Raw genomic sequence first — 14,753 nt, 5'->3', positions numbered from 1 at the left:
GAATTTAGGTAAATTACTCCATTTTAATCAGATGAAATACCTTATGTTATTTATAGTACTCTACTTGAAAAACAGTTGAAAATTTGGATCCCTTTGCATATAGAATTGTACCAGTTATGACTTAACTCTTAGGAACCTTGTTTATAGTGATGAACACAAAGCAATTTTAAACCCTTTTTATTTACCAATAACATTTAAGTATGTTATCCCATGTAATTTAAGGAGTTAATAGTACTTAATGTTTTACTTAACAGTTAGCATTTTAACTTTATAAATTAATCAGATGTCTCTAACAAACACATTTGAATAATTTAATTTACTTAATTTATGGTAAAAACCAAGATATCAGACAAGTGTATAAACAGTATCTGCTGTCTCTTTCTTGTTGAAGAAAAGCCCTGGAAACAACGGATTAGACATTTTACAGAGAGCAACATTTCATTAGTTTAACAACCTAGAGAGATTTGTGCATTAAGTAATTTTAAAGATATTTTACCTTTATTTATTTACACAACTTAAATTGAACCTTTGAAAATCACATGAACTAAAGTATCTGGATCCATTTTTTAATTTCAGTTTATAAGTGCTCATTATATATCAATTTTGATATCATGTACATGATATTTGGACACACATACATACACAACATGCTATGAAACAACATGATATACATGTAATATAGAAGCAAAGGCCTTGTAGTTGTTGTAGGTGAATCTCCATTGCAATATAACAGATATTCAAAAACTCTTTTGAATAAAAAATAGAACCAATCAAAAATTGTCAGGAGCTCAAAAAAATATAGAATTTAAGGGGAAAAAAAAACAAGAGTTCTAGAAAAATGACAGGACCATTAATTATTTTAGTAAAGCACCATACAAGTTACTTTTGTTGGAGTTCAGGTAAAAGACTCTTTTTCTTTCTTCCCCCCCCCCCTTGGGTTTGAGATTGGTCTCCTTGACTGAGATCTGGAATGAACTGAGATTACTTGTTCTAGCAGAAACTTGATGCCTAGCGTACTTTAACCAATTCTATCAGGACAGATTTGGTTGTCAAAGAAAATTATGAGACTTTATTTTCCATTACTTTAAAGAATGAAGTTACTTTCCTCTCAGTAACAAATAGGTCAAATCTTGCTCTGTAGGTAAGCTGAGGACAGGAGCTTGAACAAATGTCCCTTTTTAATATTTTAAAAACCTTTGGTATGTTTTGGTTCTCACATTAGGGCAGTTGTTCCTTGGTGTAGTGATTTTTAAGGAGACTGTAAAGAGGTTTGATTTTCCATATCCAGGAATTCAAAATCTGCAATATCCAGTTATCCCTAGGAAGCCTCTGAGTTGCCTTATGTCCTGGAGCATAGGATATTGTCCTATGGTGGTTATTTTTTGTGTCCTATCTTGTGAATTCCTTGAGAGAGTTGCAATCCTAAGTATTGAACCTGTTAATGGCATAATTCAGCTTTCTGCATTGAGATCTTATAATCCATATCAACTAAGAAGTTTAGTATCTCTGTAATGCCTTGATATTTCTCCTGTGTGGTGGCACATAAAGAATGTCATTTACATTTTGGAGAATGATTACAGATGTTTTATCTCTGAATTTTGCTAAGTCCTTAGCTAGGCTTTGTCTGAACAGGGGAGGACATTTCTAAACCCCTGAGGCAACAGTGTCTGGGTAGTTGAAATACACTATCTTGTTCCTTAAAGGTAAACATATATTGTGACTGAGAGACTAGAGTATACAGGAAAAGCCATCTTTTAAATCTAATACAGTCAACCTAGCAGCAACTGAAATTCAAGATAACAGAGTGTATGGATTAAGAATTACAAGGTAGAGGGAAATGACTGCTTCATTGATTTTTCTAAGGTTTTGGATGAAGTAGTTTCCTTTTGAACTCCTAAAATGGGTGAATTGCATGGGTTTTGAGAGACATTAAAAGTTTCTCTTCAGGTTTTGAATGCTCTTTATTAATTGCTTTTTCTCATCTTTATGCTCCCTTCTTTTTCTTTACTTCTTGATCTCTATTATAAAAAAAAAATGGAAGATGCAAGCTGAAGAAGACCATCTGAGGATTGATGAGGATTATATACCAATTTTTGTAATTTTCTCTAACTGTTTGGGGCAGACTGAATGATAAATTTATCCTTTAAAATAGGTGGCTCTCTATGGATTCAGGATTCATGGTAGTGTGTTTTCTTATTACCTTCCTGAGTCTCTCCATGAAAATTGTAGGACTTTCCTGAAGGCCTTACATAATAGTTTTCCAGGCATACTACTCATTGTTTGAATGAAAATTTATTTGAATTCTCAAAATATTTATTTGGATTCTCCAAAATCCCACCTAAATTTATTTCTATCTGTCTTAAGTTGGGGGTCCCCTTGATTTTTCTTCCTTAGTAGGTGATTCCTCAAGGACTTCTCCTCTCATGGTAGAGATTATTGTGGCCAAGCCTGTTAATATATGAAAGGCACTTTTCTTGATCATTTGTAGTTTTGCAGTATACAGACTAGTAGTGAACCTGTCAATACTGTTGAGAGAGAAGCTCCCATCTGAGTTAGAAGTGTTAGGGACATATCCCTAAATTTGAGCTTCCTTATGGTCCAGAAAACCCATCTCTCACCACCTGGCTTTGTCAAAGTTATTTCTGGCCATCTTTGGCAAAGTGCTAGGATCCCAGTTTGCCCTGTGCTAGAGACCCTTGGAGGATTTAGACTTCAGGGCATTACTGCTTTCCTCCCTGCTGCTATAAACTCCTAATTATGAAAAAAAAAATGACAAAAGTAAAAGTTGTGCATTTTTTGCCTATTTTTTGCTCTGTAGACTAAAAGAATCTCCGGAGGGTGAGGGGACATCTATTGGTTGTTGGGTATATAAATCCCTTTTCTTGGAAGGTCTCATGGAAGAGGTTGATTTTAAATGCCTCCCTCTTGCAACTTAAAGAGAACACAGTGAGCACATTTAAGCACAGGAACAGTATTGGGGAGATTGTAGATAGAGTAGTGAAGACTAACTATGCAAACAAAGGGAACCTGAGCATTTCTTACTAATCATTCCAGGTCTTTTATTTATTGAACAGTTTGAATTTCTAAGGTCTGACAGGCAAGGTAAGAGTAGCACCCAGGAGGGAGTGAATGGGGGGGAGTCTTGTGTGGCCCATACAGAGGCAAAGGTCATTGGCACTTTCCCTCAGTGCCATTCATCAACCAATCATCCTAGATACCTGTTAGGGCAGTCAGGAGTGGAGTTCAGAAAAGGAATATTTGGATTCTGCCCTATAGTATCCAGAGGTCACAGACACCCTGCAGTTGTTCCAACCCTTCATCTGTCTTCATGCATCCAAGGTAGATTCAGGACTAGGGACACTGTGTACTGACAACAATTCTCTCCAGGCCTGGACAAAAAAGTAGGAAGCAGCTTTGGCAGAGTCCAACATGCCTGCTCTGCATAGAGTAGGTGAATGGGAACTGCCTGGGCTGGGAAACCTCTCACCTGTGTCTTGAAGGAAGGTGGCTGCACTAACTGCATTTAAGTAGTCGAGGGATGCCTTTTTTGCCCTCCAGAAATAGAGACAGAGAGATGCACCTCAAACAGATGGAGGAGCATGGAGAGAAGTTCACCTTATTGTAGATCTTGGTGGGACCTCCAAATCTAATAACGCCAGTTACCAGTGATGAGTTCTGCTTCCTGAAATGTTGAATTTTGAATATTAGAGAAGCAAGCCAAGGCAAGCAAATTAAGCAGGCTTTATTTAAAAGTAGTAATACAGACTTCTCCCGGGAAGGAGAGGGGGGCCATGGCTGATGTTCTAGAAGCCTAAGAAGTGAGTGCACCCTACATCTTTTATAGATTAGGGTCTCTTTTGTTCTTTCCCCTTATCTCCTTCCTGCCTACATGAATAGGCCCAGCAGATGCCAGTGACATAGCAAAAAAGGTGAAAAGTAGATGGCAGGGGGAAGGGCCAAATGGAGATTCAGGTGGGGACCCAGGGACATTAATCAGCAATTCCCTGCCTGCAGCATTTTGGGAGGAGCAGTTAGGCAGGTAACCTTGGTGATCAAAAGTGCTCTGGAGACACTGACATTCCAATCTCCCTGGGGCGGTCTCCGACTTCCCAGACTTTCATGGACTCAGTTCCTCCACTTTACCAGGTTTCCTACACTTACTGCATGTCCTCAATTCTGGCTTCACTAGGAATCATAAAAATAGAGATTTGCACCTTAAATATATACCATTCACTGACCTAAGTGGCCATTACTCTCCCTCACTCCCCATAGATTTTCGTTGTTTTTTCTCTCAAAGCAGTCTCAGGATTTTAACGCACCTCATAGAAGAAGGAAAAGATGCCCAACTTTAAAGTAACTACCAAAAGATAGATTCTCCTGATACACGTTTTTAGTTGTGACCTTCCTTGCCATGATAAATGAGCTGCATGCACCTTTTCCCACACGAATAAAATGCTCTTATACATTTTCACATAATTTTAAAGCCAGTGACTCTTCCAGAGTAAAATTTAATAATGGAGGTAATTAACAACATTTTTCTAACTGTTACAAGTTTTTGTTGGGAGCACAGTGATGCCCCAAAGAAGTGACAGATCTTCAACATACTTCCATGTTCTTTGTTCACATCTAGCTGCTCAACTCAGGGGACACAGACCCTGGAGAATCCTGACTGTTGGGAAGAACCTACAACACAATTAGAAAACATTTCTCTTCTGTTACTTGGAATATAATTTCTTCTAAATCAGTACTATGTGGACTGGTGTGTCTTAAAAGGACATGACTTCTATATGGAGGTTATGCTCTGAAAAAAATCACAAAAGCATCAATGTCAGAACAGGACCTTATTTACTGCAATAATCCAGATACAATTATATGCTATAAGCATTTTTAGTCTTCTCTGATTTGCTTGCATGTGTGTACATGTTTTTAAGCAGACTCTCCATTGTACTTTATGTTCTTTTATATTGAACCACATTATGGACTTAGTATTGTATACTAAATATGCCTTCAGCTAGGGGCTTCAGAGAATTGACATATGTTAAATTTCAGGGCGTTCACTGTAGACCTAGCTGTATTCTCCAGAACAGCCTTATAGATTATAGCACTGCTATTTTTAATCTGTTTATTATAAACACTGCATTTATTTCTATAGGGTGTATCTAAGGGTAAAAAAAGATAGTTATGTCAAAAACTTACCAACTCAAAAAACAACTCCAGAAAGCTTCTAGATCCCATAAATGAATGAGCAAATACCAAGACATAAAATTAACACCCATAAATCCATTGTGTTTCTATACTCCAATGACAAATCAACTGACAAGAAATGAAAAAAACCAAACCACTTATAATAGCCTCAAAATACAAAACCTGGCAATCAATTTATTAGAAAAGGCAAAAGTCCTCTACAATGAACATCACAGAGCACAAAATAAAAAAATTGAGGAAGACTTTAAAGATGGGAATACCTCCCATGTTCTTGGATAGGCAGAACTAATATTGTCAAAATAGCCATACTACCAAAGCACTTTACATATTCAATGCAATTTTCATAAAAATTCAATGATGTTCTTTATGAAAGTGGAAAAAGCACTCATGAGGTTCATCTGGAAAAACAAGAAACCCAGAATAGCCAAAGCAATCCTTAGCAAAAATAAATAAATAAAACAAAGCAGGAGGCATCGCAATACAAGACTTTATACTATTGAGCCATACTAATAAAAACAGCAGCACTGTATTGGCACCAAAACAGGGAAGAAGACCAAGGAAATAGGAGAGAAGACACACAGACAAAAACACAAAAATACAGCTAACTCACACAAGACAAACGAGCCAATAAAATACTTTGGAGAAAAGATAGCCTTTCAACAAGTGGTGTGAGGAAACCTGAAATTCCATGTGTAGTAAAATGAAATTTTACCACTATCCCTCACCTTGCACAAAACTCAACTCAGAGTTGATAAAGAATCTAGGTATTCTTACACAATTGGAAGTAACTAGTAGGCCCAATACTTCAACATAGCAGAACGGGAACGGACTTCCTTAATAAGACCCCCCAAAGTTCAAAAAGTAAAATTGGTAATCAATAAATGGAATGGCATCAAACTAAAATGCTTCTTTGCACCAAGAGAAACACTCAAGAATGTGAACAGAGAACCTACAGAATGGGAGAAAATCTTTGTCACCTGCACCTCACATAGAGCATTAATTTCCAGGATAGATAAAGCACTGCAAAAACAACACCAAATGAAATGCAGATATTCAAAAGAATGGGCAAAGGAATGAACAGGCACTTCACAGAAGAAGAAATATGAATAGTGAGCAAATATATGAATAGAGTTCAACACCTCTAGTAATTAAGAAATGAACATTAAGACTACACTTAGATTTTATCTCACTTCAGGCAAAAGGGCAATTATCAAGAATACAGGTAACTATAAATGTTAACAAGGATGTGGGGAAAATGGTACTCTCATACATTGCTGGTTGGACAGCAAATTGGTGCAACCGCTATGGAAAACAATATAAAAAACAAGATTCCTCAAAATCTTGTAATGGAATCAATCATTGAACCTGTTTTCCCACTCCTTGTGTATGTCCACAGGAGTTAAAATCAGCATACTATATGATGGGCCACATCAATGTTTACATCAGCTCAATTCACAATAGCTAAATTATGTAACCAAAATAGATATCCTTCAAGAGATGAATGCAAAAAAGAAAATGTGGCATATATACACAATGGAGTTTTACTCAGCCATAAAGAAGAAGGACTTTATGACATTTGCCAGTAAATGGATGTATCTGGAGACTATCATGTTAAGGGAAGTAAGCTAGTTCCAAAAAACCAAAGGTTAAGTGTTTTCTCTGGTAGTAGGAAGCTAACCCACAATAAGGAAGGGTGAGGAGTTGAATGAGGGGAAGAATAGAAGTGTAGTAGAACAGACAATGGGGAATGGAGGGAAGGGAGAGGGAGTAAACAAAGGAAAGACAATGGAATGAATCTGAAATAGTTTTCCCAAGTACACAAATGAAAACAACACAGGGAATTCCACCAATATGTTCATCCACAGGAAAGGGACTCTAACTAGAATGAGACACATTCCGTGCTTCTACAATCATAATAAAATGGCACTTATGAATAAAGAAAATAATGGTCCATTGCCAACAACAACAACAAAAAAATTTAAAAATGGACTGGGTATACAGCTCAGTTGGTAGAGTGCTTGTGTGGCACACATAAAGCCCTGGGTTCAGTCCCCAGTACCACCCCCCCCCAAAAAAAAAAAAAAAAAAAAAAAGAATCCTGCTGCCATATGTAACCAAAAGTAACCAGTAAAAACATGTATTTTAAATTTTAGCAAGATAGTATTCTTAGTTTTTATATTGTCAGTAATTTAATTAGATACAGTATGGTTGCACACATACATGTATACATGTTAAGATGAGAGAAAAGTAAATAATACCTGTTATTTTTCTCAAGGTATGATATTTTACAGATAAAAATACACAATAATGTTGAAATAAACTGGAGTATGGAAAAATATGTAAAATTTCTGCAATGCTCTTAAATTCAAAATAGCTGCATGTTTAAATAATAGCAAGTTAAATGATATGTTTAAGAAACTACTGTTTATAATAGTATCAAATACACCACATATCCAAGAAAAGCCAAGTTCCTCTAAACATAATTTTCTAAAATGTTTTAAGAGGATTTAATGTAGACCATACAAACTCATACTATATTCATAGATTATAAAAATAACTATTATAATCATGTTTATTCCTACAAAATGAATCATATTCTGTTCAATTCCAACAAAGCATGAACATCTCACAATCATTATTATTGTCTTTATCCTCATCATGATTACCATTTTCATTTCTTTTGTACTGTGCTGTAATAGTTCATTCATTTTTATTCTATTCCTGATTTTGTTGAAGTGTGTTTTATTTTGTTCTCCCATTAATAAGTGAAGGTTAATTTTGCATATCAATTGACTAGGACATGGGTTGCCCACAAATGGGTTAAACATGATTCTGTCTGATTTTTGTGAAGATATTTCCAAATGGGATTAACACTTAAAGCAGCAACCTGAATAAAGTGGATTCTTAATTAAATGCCTGGGTTTTACAAAAATGAACAACAAAAAATACTCCTGCTTCTTTGAGAAATCAGTTCTCTGACTTACTGCCTTAGAACAAGGACACCAGATTTTTCTGTTTTAGAAATTCAAATGTAGACAATGGCTTCTCTCAGTGTTGGATCTTCACATTTGCCTTGGATCCACACCCCATGGCTCTGCTAGTCTCTGACCTTCGAATAAAGACTAATGACTTCCTGCTGCTGCAGATCTTGGGACTTGTCAAATTTAATGATGACATGAACTGATCTTTTAAATTTAATTCCTCATATAGACAGAATCTGATAGTAGAGATTATGTAGGTATACATGTACACATTATCTCTTCTGTTTACCTGTACAAATTGATGAAATATATTCACTGTGTATATTGAAATAAATCTGTGATTTCCCCTTGTTATGTTACTATAATAGATCACCAATAATTTTAAATGATATGCCAACCTAAGATTCCTTGAAAAAATGTTTTTTTATATATTGTTGAAATTTATTTGAGCACTCTATTATTAGTATTTCTATAAAAATATTTATGACTTATTGGTTATAAAACCAAATGTTACCTCAAAAATCAAACCTCAGTTTTGCTCCTCTTAAATCACAGGTGAAGCCTTCTTTATGTATTGCCCTTATAATTTTTTCTGGTGTTCCAACTGGGTGATTTCAAGATTAATGAAAACTTCAAGATATGCTTACAATTCCATATTCTATATACTTAGGGTATAGAGACAAGGAAACACTGACTCTTGACTCAGATGTTACTTAAAACATTTCCTAGCCATCTGTACACTATCTATTTTTATTTTTAGTGACTTTCATCCTATAACTTTTGGAAGAAGAGGGAACATATGTAATAGTGACTCTTGTTTAAGCAACTGAGTGGGTATATATGACAATTTACTGAAAAAACTGGCATCAGATGAATTTATAGTGAGAATGCATGATCAAAGGGACAATTTCATAACTATGGTGTCATGTCCCACAAAACAGGATACAAGTACTGTTAGAGGTAAATATAAATTTTGGTTGTTCTCAGCATTATCTCAATACATTTCATTAAACTGTAATATGTTACATTGATACTCAGAAAAAATGTGATGCATATAAATAGTAGGTTATATTTTCAATACCTACTTGCTAAAGTCAGTCAGTATTTTTCATAGGTAAACAAAGGTTCTCATGGTACTTACTCTATTAAGCTGAAAAAAAAAGTTATGCTTAAAGAATTTTATGAGTCAACACATTGAGTTCTGAAGACTTGAGTATGAATGAGTATGAATCTGGTGCAGGAAGGTTTCATTTGTGTTTTCAGCACTTAGATATTAAGGACAAGGTAAATTTGGGTTATAATACAAGGAATGCATTCTTCATATGGACTTCTAGTTCCTCATTCTGACTTTCATAATGTTCAGTGGGGAAATTTGAAATTCTGAAATTCTTCAGAAGAAATATATAAAAGCAGCATATTTTCAACAAAACAGAAAATTAGGAAGTGCTCTGAACGTTTAAGAGCATTTCATATCCAATAATGGATGGATATAAGCATAATCAAATATTCAGCTGATATAAGTCTAATAAAAACATTTTTGTATAGTAGATGGTTAAGATAAATCAGAACATAAATTTATCTGAATTTTATGTGGAGGGAATGCACTTTGGAATGAATTTGCTTCCTGACTGTCTCTTTCACATCTTTGTTCCTGAGGCTATAGATCAGGGGATTCAGCATGGGGATCATGACAGTGAAAAGGACAGTTTCCACTTTAACCAGGAGCCAGGAGCTTTTTGGAGTGAGGCATGCAGTAGAGAAGGAGGATGATCCCACGGAAGATGCTGATGGCAGTCAGGTGAGAGGTACAGGTGGAGTAGGCGTTGTGGAGGCCACCCTTGGAAGGCATCCTGATGACAGTGGCAACAATGAAGACATAGGAGGCCATGATGATCAGGAGCCTACATGCTTCATTGAATGTAGAAATGATGAAACACGCCATTTGGCTGAAGGAGGGGTCAGAGGAGGAGACAGAGTGGATGGCAGAGTACTCACAGCCAAAGTGATTTATGATGTTAGATCCACAATAGGACAGTCCTACCAGAGACTAGGTGAGTGTCATGGAGAAGAGACCACCCCACATGTAAGTTCCAGCCCCCAGGAAGGCACAGAACTTGTGAGACATAGCAACCGTATAGAGCAGGGGGTTACACACACCCACAAACTGGTCATAGGCCATCACTGCCAACATGAACATTTCTGTAATCACACATGCACAGCCAAAGAAAAACTGTCATGCATACATTGAAGGAGATAGTTCTTCCTTCCACAACCGAGATCTCTAATAGCTTGGGCATAAATACGCTGGAGTAGCAAATGTCCAGAAATGAAAGGTGGCTGAAGAAAAAGTACATGGATGTTTGCAGCTTGGGATTGAGTCTTCTCACTAGGATTATGCCCACGTTCCCCAACAGAGTGACTGTGTAGATGATGAGGAACAGCTTAGAGGGGTGCCTGGAGGTGTGGGAATTCTGAGAACACTGATAGGATGAATGTGGACATGGAGCTCTGGTTTCTGACATCATGTACCATGATTATTCTTTAAATTAAAAATATGAGGAAAGAAAATAAAATAGAACAGCAGAACTTGACATTTTGTCAGAGACGTCGGCGATGTTCTGTGTGATCCATGAGGTGAGAGCAGGCAGTTCACAGTTGAGTCTTCACTTCCGTTTGCATTTCTACGTGGGCAGTTACTGAATGTTGACTCAGAGCATGTAGCTGTGTTCTTTATGACTGCAGTTTTTTTTTTAATCTGGAATGAAAATCAGTAGTGAGCAACATTATTATTTTTATGCAACTTGTCTATAAATGCATCTGATGCATGGAAGGCTTCACGTTGAAGTATTTATGACAACCACAGAGACAAGAAGAAATATCAGACCATCATTCAGATGATCATATCATTCATATGATCATGTCATGAGAGTTCTTGCGAATAGTAAATACTTCTAATACACAAAAAGAATAGAATTAAAATTTGGGGGACAGAATGTATCTTGTCAATCATTCACATTTTTTTTAATCAGCATAATGAATTAGTACATATCCTAGCCATATCCTATTTTTCTTTTCTTTTCTTTCTTTCTTTCCTTCTTTTATTTTATTTTTTATTTTGTCCTTGGGAATAAATCCATGCATGCTTTACAACTAAACTCCATCTCCAGTTGTTTTATTGGGGGGACAGGGTCTCACTAAGTTGCCGAGGGCCTAATCTGCCTGCCCTCATGAGGCTAGCCTAGAGCTTGCAATTATCCTTCCTCAGCCACTCAAGCAGCTGGGATTAGAGATGTGCCCCACTCTCCCTATTTTCAAATAATCATGAAACATCTACTGGAGAGGACTTTCAGTCTCATCAACACTTCCACTGATAAGTAATGGGTTGCTGTTATATACCAGCATATAGTCATTTATAAGGTTCACAATGTTGAATAATGAAACTGATTTCTGTGTAGGTATTTGGAAAACTTCTGAAAGGTTTCACAAAGATTGTTTTCTTCATTTATGTTTTTTCTAGTGCATATTATATTAAGCACAAAGAAATAGACCATCATCAGCAGTTAAATAGAGGATGAAAAATGTAATTTTTCATTACAAATATCTAAATCTCTTTGGTCATGGGTCATTTTGGAGTGCTGACCAAGCAGGACTGAAAGGATATATCAGAATGAATAATTAAAAAGGTCCTACATTTGGACTCCACAAGGAGTCAAAGTATTCAAAATTTCTCAGAACAATACCTGAGGAATTGATTTTGACTCTGAAATTCAACAACTGTGATGTGGCATCTTAACAAATGAGAACTGGCAGAACTTTTGTGCTGATGTGTTCCTAGTGACAGACTCCCATGAAACCTACCACTGTTAGTCCCTGCACAGAGCGCCAGCTGTACCATTGCACTCTCCTTTGCACAGGAGAGCCAGTGACCTTTGTGAACTGCATTCAGTTGGTCAGACATGTTTGAGAAAATGTCTTGTTTTTATATTTAGGAACTTAGCTTTTGTATTTAGCTAACAGCACATTAGTCAAAAAATTTGCATTATCATCTCCTGCTCATAAAGGGAAGCCCGATGAAAACTTCATCCCAGTAAATGTTAACGAGATGGCTTACTTTAATAATTCCTTGGTGGTGGGTGGAGATTTTGCTCAGTGGCTAGTGCATACCAAGTGCCCATTCTAGGAGTCTCTAAAGGAAGATCTGAAAAAGCTGATAATTCTGTTTTTACAAGCTCTGTTCGGTCTCCATTAACAAAGTTCCTACCACCCATTTTGATAATAGAAATCCTGAGCTCACATTTAAAATGCTACTCTTCAAACCCTGTTATGAAATTATCTTTGTAACACTACTCATCATAATCAATTCTTTATTTAATCATGTGCCTTCTCATGTTCTTTATTAGTATTGACTTTATAATTTTTGGTTATCGTTACGTAAATCTCTCATTCTGGGGATCAAGGAAAAATAAGCTAATTCTCACAATATAGACTTCCAAATATTTCAAGACACTTAATGCAGTCTTCTTCCTTTGCCTGCATGAACAACTTTATATTTATTTAATATTTCTTTACTTTCTTATACAGGTTAGAATATATCTGAGTATCTAATCAATATTCTTATAACATTAACCTTCCTTATCCAACATCAAGTACTAACAATAGACTCACTATTCCATGAAAGTCTTATCAAGGCCAAGAAGGAAAAAACTCAGGAAACTATTATATCCATACCTGTAAAAAGGCACACTTTGTAGTTATTTGAACTGAGTCAGGTTAGTTCACTACCATGTCAAATTTTGTCCATGGTTTACTGGTAAGCCACAAGCCCTATTTTTATACACTTAGACTCTTAAAAACCTAGCCCTAGGCTTTTATATTCTGACTCCTTTTGGTTTTCAAATTCACATTCCCTATTAAATTCCAGTGCCCATGGCCTCTTCCCCCAGTGCTTAGATAATCCTCACTTTTGCTCCCTCACCACTGCCTGGTGCTTTTGGCTTTTGCTTATCCTTTCAGAAGCTCAGGTTGGGTCTCTTGTAAAATCAGGTAGAGTTAAAGAAAAATAAGGAAATACCAAGTTGGCCCTTGTTCTTCATTCCTACTGTTGCCAGCAGGCATTTCAACAGAACATACTTTGCTATGTAATAAAAACTATCAACTAACATTTGAATACCATCATTGACATTTGGGTCCACTCTCTTTCAAAAGGCTTAAGTAGAAACTTTTGTATATGAACTTTGACACTATGTCCTTAATGTACAAACAAGCAATTCTGCTAATTCACAGATATCTTAAAATTTTATTCTATGAAAATGTTTATATCTTCTAATTCACCAAATTGACTCCATTTCTCCACTTGTGTTTTAATCTATACCTTGCTTTATCACAATTTCCTTACATAGCTCTTCCAAGAAAACTTTTATAGTTATCCAAATATTATTTTCCCATGCTATAGTTTCCTTGCACCCATAATTCACATTTATAAAAAAAGCATAGATTTTTTTAAAAAAATTTACATATATATGCATGCATGTGCTGTACATTAGTATCCTGAGTTCATTAAATTGCCTGAGAAAAATTTAACTTTAACTCCTAGTGTATGAGACATAGCAAATAAGGACAAAATTTTGTGTTCAGCAAAATGATCCAGGAACAATGAAAATAGAGTTTAGCACCTTGAATATGTACCATTAGCTGAACTAAGTAGATGTTACTCTCTCTCACTCAGCCCCCATGGGTGTAAACAATTTCTGGATTTCAACACACCTCATAGATAAATGAAAATATGCCAACATTGAAGCAAGTCACCAAAAGAGATTCTACTGAAAAACATTTTTTTAATTGCTGGCTTTCTTGCCATGAAGAACAAACTGCATGCACATTCTCCCTCACAACTGAAATGTTCTTATACATTTTCACATCTCTTTAAGGCAGTGACTCTTGCAGAATGGAATCAAAGGAAGGAAATAAGAGCACTTTTCCAACTGTCAAAAGCTTTTGGTGGAAGCATAGCAATGCCCGAAGACAGATCTTCAACCTATATTCCATGAACATGATGTTTATTTATATCTATCTGCTTACCTCTGGGAACACAGACCCTAGAGAATCCTGACTATTGTGAAAAACTAAAACTAAAAACAGAAAAAATAGAGAAAATTCCTCTTCTGTTAGGTAGAGTACATTTTTTTCTAAATAGGTAATGTGTTGATTAATATGCCTTGAAAACACCTGACTTATATATGGAGGTTAAAACTGTGACAATCATGAAAACATCAGTGTAAAAACAGGATCAAAATTATTGAAATAACCACAATATCATTACATGCCATAAGCATTTTTAGACTTATTTGGTTTGTTTGCATATGTGTACAAGTATTTAGACAGAACTCTATTTAGTATTATACTTCTTTTTATATGCAACCACAGTGTGGGGTTAATATTGTATTCTGAATATGCCTTCAGCTAGGGGGTTCACAGAATTGGCATATGTTAACTATTAGATCTTTCACTATAGACCTAGTTATGTTCTTCAGAACAGCCCTATAGATCATAGCACTGGTATTTAATCCA

At 35.8% G+C, this 14,753-nt stretch overlaps 1 pseudogene; it reads right to left on the bottom strand.

Moving 5' to 3' along the window:
* Positions 1-9,761: 9,761 nt before the first annotated feature.
* LOC124974472 (olfactory receptor 5D18-like) lies at positions 9,762-10,718 on the bottom strand (annotated as a pseudogene).
* Between the last annotated feature and the right edge of the window lie 4,035 nt (positions 10,719-14,753).

This window comes from Sciurus carolinensis, unplaced genomic scaffold (genome assembly GCF_902686445.1).
Source record: "Sciurus carolinensis unplaced genomic scaffold, mSciCar1.2, whole genome shotgun sequence".
NCBI classification, from domain to species: Eukaryota; Metazoa; Chordata; class Mammalia; order Rodentia; family Sciuridae; genus Sciurus; species Sciurus carolinensis.
The sequence above is the reverse complement of the archived record's forward strand: the minus strand, read 5'-3'. Positions and strand labels throughout refer to the sequence as shown.